The sequence below is a fragment of the Eschscholzia californica genome, unplaced genomic scaffold, assembly GCF_041429995.1.
Source record: "Eschscholzia californica isolate CP2 unplaced genomic scaffold, dmEscCali1.0.p SCAF_1, whole genome shotgun sequence".
NCBI classification, from domain to species: Eukaryota; Viridiplantae; Streptophyta; class Magnoliopsida; order Ranunculales; family Papaveraceae; genus Eschscholzia; species Eschscholzia californica.
Genome location: NW_028238198.1, coordinates 60,859,823 through 60,870,000, shown reverse-complemented (window position 1 = coordinate 60,870,000; position 10,178 = coordinate 60,859,823). Strand labels below are relative to the sequence as shown.

At 34.0% G+C, this 10,178-nt stretch overlaps 1 long non-coding RNA gene across 3 annotated transcripts; it reads left to right on the top strand.

Moving 5' to 3' along the window:
• Nucleotides 1–783: 783 nt before the first annotated feature.
• Nucleotides 784–3,823, top strand: LOC147567986 (uncharacterized). 3 transcript variants are annotated; one of them, XR_015238017.1, is made up of 5 exons: nucleotides 784–979; nucleotides 1,273–1,295; nucleotides 2,264–2,327; nucleotides 2,636–2,693; nucleotides 3,677–3,823. It is a non-coding gene; the product is annotated as an uncharacterized LOC147567986 (long non-coding RNA). The 3 variants fall into 3 exon arrangements; XR_015238014.1 differs by having other exon boundaries at nucleotides 2,264–2,332; XR_015238015.1 differs by lacking the exon at nucleotides 784–979 and having other exon boundaries at nucleotides 1,044–1,343; nucleotides 2,264–2,332.
• Nucleotides 3,824–10,178: the final 6,355 nt, after the last annotated feature.

The following is a 10,178-nucleotide window of genomic DNA, read 5'->3' as shown; positions in this document are numbered from 1 at the left end:
ATAAGAAGGTTCTGGAAGTTTTTGTAATACAAAGTGTTATATAATAAGACTATAATTTTGTAATACAAAGTGTTAAATCAAACTAAAACATCAGGACATGCCGAGCAACTCCTTTAAAAAAAATCTTTCGCTTTTTATCGACATTTTCCATTGACTATTTTTTTTAAACGGGTTTATTTTTCTTTCTTTATTGATAATATTTGTTCAGTTTTTGATATTTTAAGACTATAATTTTTTTTCTCATCAACTAGGTTCCCACCGCGTCCTACGGACGCGGTAGATCCCTTTTGGCTAACGCCTTTGTCATTGTATCCGTCGTAGTCAACCACCCTTCAGTGGTGTGTGCATCTCGAAGTTGTGCATATCCAGATGTGACTGCATCACTGATTTCATTGTTACACCATCTAGGATAACACAAAGATCCGTGATTCGCATAGAATATGCGAATTACAGATCCCTGTATAATGTTGGATGGTGTAACAATGAAATCAGTGATGCGGTCACATCTGGATATGCATAACTTCGAGATGCACACACCACTAAAGGGTGGTTGACTACGACGGATACAATGACAAAGGCGTTAGCCAAAAGGGATCTACCGCGTCCGTAGAACGCGGTGGGAACCTAGTATCTATTATATTAAAACAGCTCGGTCGGTTACTCAAGGTATAAGTCTGACCGTCCATTTCTTTTGCAAGATTTATTTTTTATTGCATCCAACGGCCCATAAAAAATACGTTTTGTAAATAGAATATAAAGAAAAGGGTAATAAAGTCATTTTTTACATCTCTCCAACGTCCCCACGATTTGTTTCAATAGAACAAAAAAAAAAACTCCCCACGATTTTCTCAAACTCCTCGCGATTCTGAAACCTCTCTAACCTTTCCATCTAACCTCTCCAAAATCTTAGTTTTTTAGGCTATAAATCTTCTGAATAGTTGGGCGAAAAGTGAAGTAGCGATAATAATCCGAACTGAAGGTCAGTAATTAGTAATCTGGTTAGAATTTCTTGAATTTGAGTTTGAGTTGATACTACTTAATTTTGTAGTTTTAGTTCTGCAATATTCACATGGTTCTAGTTTCTGCAAATTTTTGTTTGAAGAATTAACCTTTGAAGAATTTCTTGAATTTGAGTTGATACTTCTTAATTTTGTAGTTTTAGTTTCAGCAAATAAGGTGTTCGACGATATGTCTGTGAGGCGAATTTTGTATTTTTAGGAATTTTGTTTTCTTAGTTTCAACTAATTTTTTTTCATGTACACTGATTCACAGGTGAATTTGTCTCCTTCTTCCAGGTAAATTTTTCATGTACACTAAAGTTCTTCATGACTGACTACCCATGAGTAATGACATATCTCTTTTAGTTTTGTAGTTTATGGTGTTATTGTTTGGTTGTGAACCATCTCATATGCTAATTTTATATGGTTGTTAACTGTGATTTTACGCTACACAATTCTCTTCCAGAGAAGGAGCTGAGAGAAAGTAATTTTTCATGCTACACACTACACTCTCACAAACATAAATAACTGAGTTAGATCATACTATTAGGATGGCTAAATTTCTCTTTATGTAATGGTAATAATTTTGTAGTAGTATTCATAGGTATTCTACTCATCAGTAAATTGATACCTTGAGTCACCACACTTAAACACCATTGTATTAATTAACAAAACCACCATATTACAGTGAAGAAGTTTTACAACTTCAAAAAGAAAAATTCAGACACGGGATTGATTATTGAATCAACCTGTGATATCGAGGACCCTAATGACCAGTGAGGACTAAAAACATTTGAAGTATTACTGATGAGCAGAGTGATTATTTGTCGTCTGATAGGCTATATTTCGTAGTAGTATTTGTAGGAATCGAATCTCAAAATTGGGGTCTTTGTTCGTTTTTTTATTTTTCAATTGAAAGCCCTAATTCGTATTACGTCTTTTGATTCGTGAAAATTGCAGAGAAATTTCGTATTTCGTGCCTACGAGCTCTTTCAAGCTGGAGTTCGTAGTAGTATTCATAGGATTAACCTATATCAACCATTTTCTTCACACAGACATGTAGTTTTCTTCCTGTTCTCTATCAACCATAGGATTAACCTATATCAACCATTTTTTTTTCGGTTTGTTTCATAATTCATTGTTTAGTATTAGGTTAGCGAGCAGCTCGGTTTGTGTTGAAAATAGGTTAAAACATGTAATAGTTTTATTTCCCCGAACCATTGGTTTGCGATTAATTATCTTTTTTGTTAATTTACGTGTAATAGGTGTCGAGGCGAACCATTATCTCATGCTCTGAAGGGTACACAAGTTGTCCAAACAGGTCAAAAGGTTTAGTAAGTTGTTTCCGAACTTCTACTCTTCTTAATTCAGTTAAAGAACATTTTTGAAAGAGGAGTCATTTGATAGTTTTCTTGCCTCTCATCACTCTTTATTATTGGGTAACCCATGTACCATGTAACCTCTCCTTTTTATTTAGTCGAAAATCATTGAAACAAATTTTCAAATTTACTCTATACCCTTGCCACTCTCCTATACGGTGGTGGGTAAATGGATTATCGTCTTTTCTTTTGGTTTTAGAATCAGTTTGACTAAAAGCCCTAATTCGTATTTCGTCTTTTGATTCATGAAAATTGCAGAGAGAATAAAGGTTCTTCTTCATAGCTAAGAGCTCTTTCAAGCCGGAACACCCTCTCGGTTAGTTATTACTTCCCCCAAACCTATGTATTTTGAATTTTTTTTATCTCCTATTATATTCATCTCTTGAAATCTTATTAAAGTAAAACAACTCATTAGTTATTGAGGGTATAAGTATAGCCGTCCATTTTGTCTCATAATCTAATGGTTTATGCATCTTGATTACTTTTGTTACCAGTGTTTAAAAAAAATCTAATGGTTAGTGAATATGATATTGACAATGGCTACAATGGTGAACTACTAATGCAGTTGAAGAAAGAGTTCATGGGTTCCTCTTAAAATCTTATTTTTCTCACATGTTCCATAATAATTTGGTCTAAATTTATTCTCACAAGTAATTTTATGCTTTCAAACATGGCACAATTTTATGGTTCGGTTAATATCCATCGAATGCGAGTTAGAGGTTTTTAGCATAGTTTATCTCCATTCCATCTATATAAGGTTAGTTTGTATTTCTCACCTTTTAGTTGGAGACAAATTTTATGAGTAAATGCTTCTTAGAGATTGTGAGTTAGAGGCTTGCAACCTCTCCTCTCAAGAGTCTGTCCAAGGTGAACTTTTTGTGCGTTTAGACCTAAATCTTTAGTCTTCATTTTTTTTCGTATAGTTCTCTCTGTCTCAGAACGACTCACTTTTATGCAAAGCAAAATTGACCAACTATTATTTCGACTCTCTAGCAGAACAGTTTTGGGCAACTTCTTAAATTCAGTTCCTATCTAACCGGCTGTCCCTCTCTTTAGGAATCGCTCTCCGTGGTTGTTTGATTTTGATTTGACTTTGATTATCTTCCAAATTGAAGGGAGGTATTGTACAAAGGCTTGAACTTCGTGTCTCTCTCCCTTTACCCGACTCTTTCGTGGTTGTTTGAATAAACGCCTGACTGAATTTCTAATTCTTTGAAGTCTTTTAAGCTGTGTTCATGGTGTTTGAATAAACGTCTGACTGAATTTCTAATTCTTTTGTTATTTTATTTTATTTTGCAGAAAACAAAATGAAAACAACTACTATGTCGAGGCTACGGAGATTCTGTAACCATTTAGATAAAAGATATTATGTTGATGTAAAGCAATTACTTCGCACTCTTTGTTCTGATTTGTGTTTTTTTTCCTTTCATCTTCTTTAGTTGGATGTGGGGTCAGATATATGATTTTTTTATTTTTGGTATCTTTTGCCTAACAAATGCAATGAATGCATTTTCTAAGTTAATGTTATATGTTGATTTGGTTGTGAACCAAACTTTGTTATGTTATGTTTGATTCAACTGGATATTGTTGTTAGTTATTTCATTAAAGAGGCAGTTCTTAGTTTATCAATTTTTAGATTGTTTGTTGTAATCACTATTTGTTGTTGTTGAAATCATTTTGCTGAAATGGTATTCCAAAACCACTCATTATTAATTAAGGCTCTTTTTAGTGTTCTGGTTGATAGACAAAACTTTTGTTTTACATTTCAACTTCATTATTGTTTTCGCGAAAAATATATGAAAACTAGGTTCCCACCGCGCCCTACGGGCGCGGTAGATCCCTCTTGGCTATCGCCGTTGTGGTAGATCACATCTAGGTTTTATAGATAAAGTGTTATCGAGCATTATCTGAGCCTACGTGTATCGTGGTGTTTATGATCACGTTTGGGAGCACGTTGAGTTGAGTGTACACGAAGACGTGCATGTAAGTTATGCTCATTAACAAATCATGTGGTGTCACGTGAATGCCTGTCATCTGAAATCATGTACTGATTTTCAAATGTTTTGTGCTTTTCTACTCAATTTCAATATTATTTTGACCTTTCTAGAAATTACCCCATATATATATATATCTATATAACAAAAGACAAAAGTTGTGACTAGGACAAAAGTAAAGAACAATTGCCAACAAAAAAGCCAACTAGATTGTTGTTTCTACCCTCCATTATTTGATCCAACGATTGAGAACAATACAACCCTACACCTTCTCTCATTAACACCCGAGTGACTCTTCAATCTCTAAGGACGTTAAAAATTTTAATTTCTTCAATCTCTAGGACTTTCTACTGGGAGTTTGAAATCTGTAAATCCAGGAGAATCCATATCTGCCGGAGAAAGAAGAGAAGACGAAGATCACAATTGAAGGTAAAAGTGTAGCTGAGAAACCCAATTTCATGAAGAGAGAGAATAAATTATCTCCAATTTTTCCTGTGAAGAAAAGGGATTGAATTTCCAAGTTTTAAATGAGTCTTGAGTAGTTTCACGGATCTGAGGCATTCATAATAACCTGAAACTGGGTAAAATTTCACTGTGGGAAATAGAAATCATACGACAGGGTAGATGAAGAAACTAGAATTATCCACTCAGGCACAAGTTTAGGGCTTCCTCGGAGATTCAGGTCATGTTAAAAAACAACTGATTTTCGATTTTGTTCGTCAACTATCTTTCTTCTTGTGTCTGCCTTCCCACTTCCGCGTCTGCAGATTTTCATTTATAAATCGTCTATTGTTGGGGTTCTGTGTTCAATTGCAGGTTTTGTGCTTCTTCTGGTTTTGGGATTTTAGCTCCAACCCTATTGAACACAACACTACATGTTCCCAATTTCTCTGAAACTTAATCGGAAATCGAAGAACTAAATCCTCACAAGGTGAAAAAATTTTATATATTTTTTTGAGTGTAATGTGTTCGATTAATTTCCTAAATGGTCATTTTACTGATTGTTTGTATAATATTTTGTATGCAAATGTTAGTTATTATGGCCTACTACTTGTTCCTATTTTGCAGTTTTCAAAGCATCGATTGATTCAGCGATATGGATTCCATTAGTACCTGCACCACCGTTGGAGCTTAAATTTGGACATCATAAACTAAGTGCATCTATGAGTTGTTCCTGTTTGTAAGATCATTCAACTCTACCATTGAACTTGAATGGATCATTACTACCTACATAAGTTATCTTTCATTTAGTTACATCTTTTTCTAACTTCTTAGACAAACAATTTCTAAGAGAAAGTTACTGTTGTGTCCCTCTACAAGGTTGTGAAACATAAAGAAGAATTTATTTTTAGGTTTAGAAAGTTCATTCATAAAAAAAATTAGTTTTAGTTGGATTATAGAATTTTGACTAACTGTGTTCTTTTCGCAACAAATAGCTCATTGTTTGCTTCCTGAACAATCAATTAACTCACCACCTTGAGAAATTAGTCTCTTTATTAGAGTACTCAAGCCAACATTCACTCAATTAACTCCCTTTTTGTACCTCAATAACAAAGTTCACTTAATGTAGTCGATGATCTTATAAAGGAAACACATGAATTATAAACCAATATTCTGAAGGAAAGAACAGATCTAACCAATCCCTTACAAGTTCATCAAAAACATGTAACATTTCGACGAATTCAAGATCGGTGGGTTTCATTTAAACTTTCTTCCCTATAACGATATTTCTTTTCACCTTACTTCCTTTTCTTTGTTTATAGATGCCTAGAAAATGCGTTAGACAAGTCCTATTTCAAGATAGGTCCGTTTCAATGTACTAATATGTTCAAGATCATGCCCTTACTAGGGAGTTTCTGAAAGCACTTGACAATGTACTAATATGTTCAAGATCATGTATTATCTCGATCATCGACTTCTTGATTCACAGTTTACTTTATTTTATTTTACTTTTCTTGATATTACACGGAGAACAAATCTATGAGAAAGTAAACAGAGTCAATGGGAGGAAAAGATGAGAAATCTATATAATAAAACAGATGGATGGGTGCTGATTGGGACAAAACCCTGGATAAATCCAGCCGTCCGATCCACATCAGCACCATCATCAACCATTAGATTGAGTAAAATCAATTACTAATTGGCAACCGATTTCATTTTCCATCAACCGAGCACCTATAACAAATGAATGGTCATACCTTCTCAGTCCCACCGGACATATCTTCTCATTTCCCATCCTTTATATTTTATGGGTAGTAAAACCGACACACCAGATTACTTCAATCCTATTTCATGTTCCCCAAATTGAGTTCTCATCTTCCGCCATTACAACCTCCAACTTTCCCTAAAACGTCGAACCTTACGTTCATCCACGTCCCTTTAGATAGTTAGAACTTGTTTATAAACAAAACACGTATTTTGAAGCCATGTCAAATATAGACCAACTCGTATATATGAAAGGATTTGCATTAATGCATGAATGGTTGTGATATCTGTTCGAGGCATAAACTCATCCTCTGTTTCTACCCAAGTTTAATGGTTGTGATATGTGTAGTATATCTCATTGTTATTTGCTGGGATGACATATATCACAACCATTCATGCAAATCTTTTCATATATACGAGTTGCTCTATATTTGACATGGCTTCAAAATACTTGTTCGAGGCATAAACTCATTCTCTGTTTCTACCGAAGTTTAATGAGTCATAGTCCTCTTATTTTTTTTAATTTCATATGTGTAGTATATCTCATTGTTATTTGCTTGGATGTTGGTTGTGATATCTTTTCGAGGCTTCTTGATAAATCTAATGAAGGTAACAAATAGTTCCTTTTACTTTTGTCGATGCTTCTTCTTGAACTTAGTCATCCCCGCAGTTTTTCTTTGTAGTTTTTCGAGTTGGGAATGGAGGATCATCAAAAAATGGTGTACTTTTTATGTCCGAAATAATGTGAATGTATTTCATTGCCTCAATTTTGTTGATAAGGAAGAGCCTAGCAACTGAATACAGGTATTCTCTTGACTAATAATTATTAAGATTTCCATTAATATGATTGAGTAGGTTATCTTTATATCGTTCTAAAACTAATGAAAGTAAACAAGGCATTCTGAAATTGAGAAGTGAAGTTTTCGGGCGTTTTTTAGTGCAATGAAGTAGATGCTCGCAGTTACATTGGGTTTGATGATGATGTTTCGAGATAACCAGTTATATAAGTGTATGATAAAGTTAGGTATTAGTTTGATATAATGTGGGTAAACTTCAAATCGGATACAACCATTATAAGTGATGTTTAAATATGACCAGGTTATACAATGGTACGATAAAGCTAGGTAACACTTTTTATATCTGCAAAGTGCAGCTTCTGCTTATTAGTATTCTTTTTCTTTTTGACAGGATAATCAACACAGATATGTTTGGGGTGGCGAGATTCAGTTTGGTTTCTACCAGCGATAGTTTGATGTTATAGTTGTGGCAAGTTCTTTATGTGCTTTCACTTTCAGTTCATTACATGATGCAACAAGCTGTCAAGCACTCCATTGATTTATCTGTTTAAATTTCACATTTCTTCATATATAATTTTTGTAACACAGTAGAGCAATCTATTCATCATCATCTTCCTCTGGTGCCTTGAGTCAGTTCTTAATTACTTATGTGTAATAGACAAAATATAGAATTTAAGAGATTACATCATCAAAAGTTCAAGAGAGAGATTGGAAATGTAAATTATTACTACGTACAAACTAGAAATTAATTCAAACCAGAGTTTGAAGTGACATGTCTCTCTTTCTCATTCATGTTTTGATATGGTCTCAAGGTTCACACAAATGAATTTTGCTATGGATCACTCTGTTGGATTATTAATCAGCAAGTTATAACACTAAAAGCAAAAGTATGTTTCTGTGAATTAGTAATAGTTTATATATTATGAGAAAATGGTGTTTCTTTTCAACTACTAAAAATCCTTGATTTCTTCTTTCATCTCACATTAAGTACATAGATTATCCCTTCTAAACGGGTTGAGTTTTTCTATGGAATTTTTTAAGAGAACTACTAACAAGCTATAGAACTCAAGGTAAAAATATGTTTTAGTTAAGCCGCCAAAAAGATAATATCTCTAGAAAAGTCTACTGCTCTTCCTATGTTGTAAATCCAATTCTTAAAATCTTAAGGAGAGACAACTAAAGTTAAGAAAAGAAAAGAAGTACAACTAAAACAAAACATGATTAACTGTAACATTTGCAATCGTGTAAAGTGCTTAATAAATTTCACCGTGCCGGAGGCTAGGGCTATAACCTAGTAGAGAGATAAATTTAGTGGAGTTTGGAGGTTGTGTTTTATGTCAAATACTTCTCTGTCTGTTATTATCAGCTGAAAGGGTGGAATCTGCAGTTGATGGTCTAAGGGAAGCGTTTGGGGACCAACGTGTGTGGGTACCCCCTTCGTCTCTGATACCGTATATCTTTTATGCTTAGTTTTTCAGTTGATGGTCTAAAAGAACATATTGGGTATTTTTTTTGTTAAATGGTAGAATATCATAGTAATAAGAGTACCATTACAATACATAGTAACTAAAAAGTACGGAATATTAAACCAAGTCTGAGATTACTTCTTTTTGCGAGCGCATTTTGCCAGCTTGGATATTATGCATTCTCTTGTAGTGGCTGAATTTGACGCTTGTCAGGCTATGCCTAATTCCTTTGATTCTTTTAATGTGGATCATCGATTGCCATTGAACTTTATGTTTTGGGGTTTTCAGATGCTTAATGATACTGATATTATCTCTTTCAACATATATGTTCTCCTGCTGGTATTCTTTTGCCCAGATGAGAGCCTGGAGAATAACTATTGCTTCACTTTCTTCACTATTTCTAGCTCGGGCCGATGTTACTGTCGCTGCCTTGAATTTGGATTGATTATCATGCACTATGAGACTGGTCCCAATATAATCATTAATGTTAGTAAATGATGCATCAACATTTATTTTTAAATAAGGTGATGTAAATGGTTGCCATTTTTCTATTGGACAGGCAGACGGTTGTGTACTAGATATGTTGGATTTGGGAAAGGCGAAGATCATTTTTATTACTGCACTAGTGTTGTTAATAGTATGTTAGAAGCAGGGGTCACACCGAGTTTTCCATATATGCCAAAGTATAGTAGTAAAGTGAATATTGTTCGCTTTAGAACTGATTTGATTGTGATCCTGCCAAGAAAAGATCCATTCGGTTAGTGAAGTAATGTTAGATGAAATAATATTAAAATATAACCAAATATTTTTCGCTAAAGGGCAATGAAAGAGTCAATGTTCTATTGTTTATATCTCCCTGCAATTCGGGCAAGCCATATTGTTATTAATGTATTTGCCTATTCTCTCTCTAACTGGGAGCGCTTTGGTGCAAATTTCCAGACAAATAATTGAATTCTTGGTATAATGAGAAGAGACCAGATGAAATTCCAGTTATAGGGTTGAGTAGATTGAAGGAGGTTAGTCGTGTTATTAATACTTAAGTGTGGGTACATGGATTTAACCGAGAAGTTGTAGGAGTCAAATTTGAATTTTGGACAAATATGGGACCAAAGTTTCCATTAGCAATAAATTGGGGGCTATTTTATTCTAATAAAAATCCTAGTCCTATTTTATTTAGTGGTTGGATGATAACTTCATCCTGTCCATTCTCTCTCTAATAATGTATAGATACTTTTTTTTGGCAACTCAGTAATTACATTAAAGCCCAGAATGGAAAATAACTGCAACAAGAAGTTAGAATGAGTACAAACAAATAATTTGGCCAAAACAAGGGACCAAA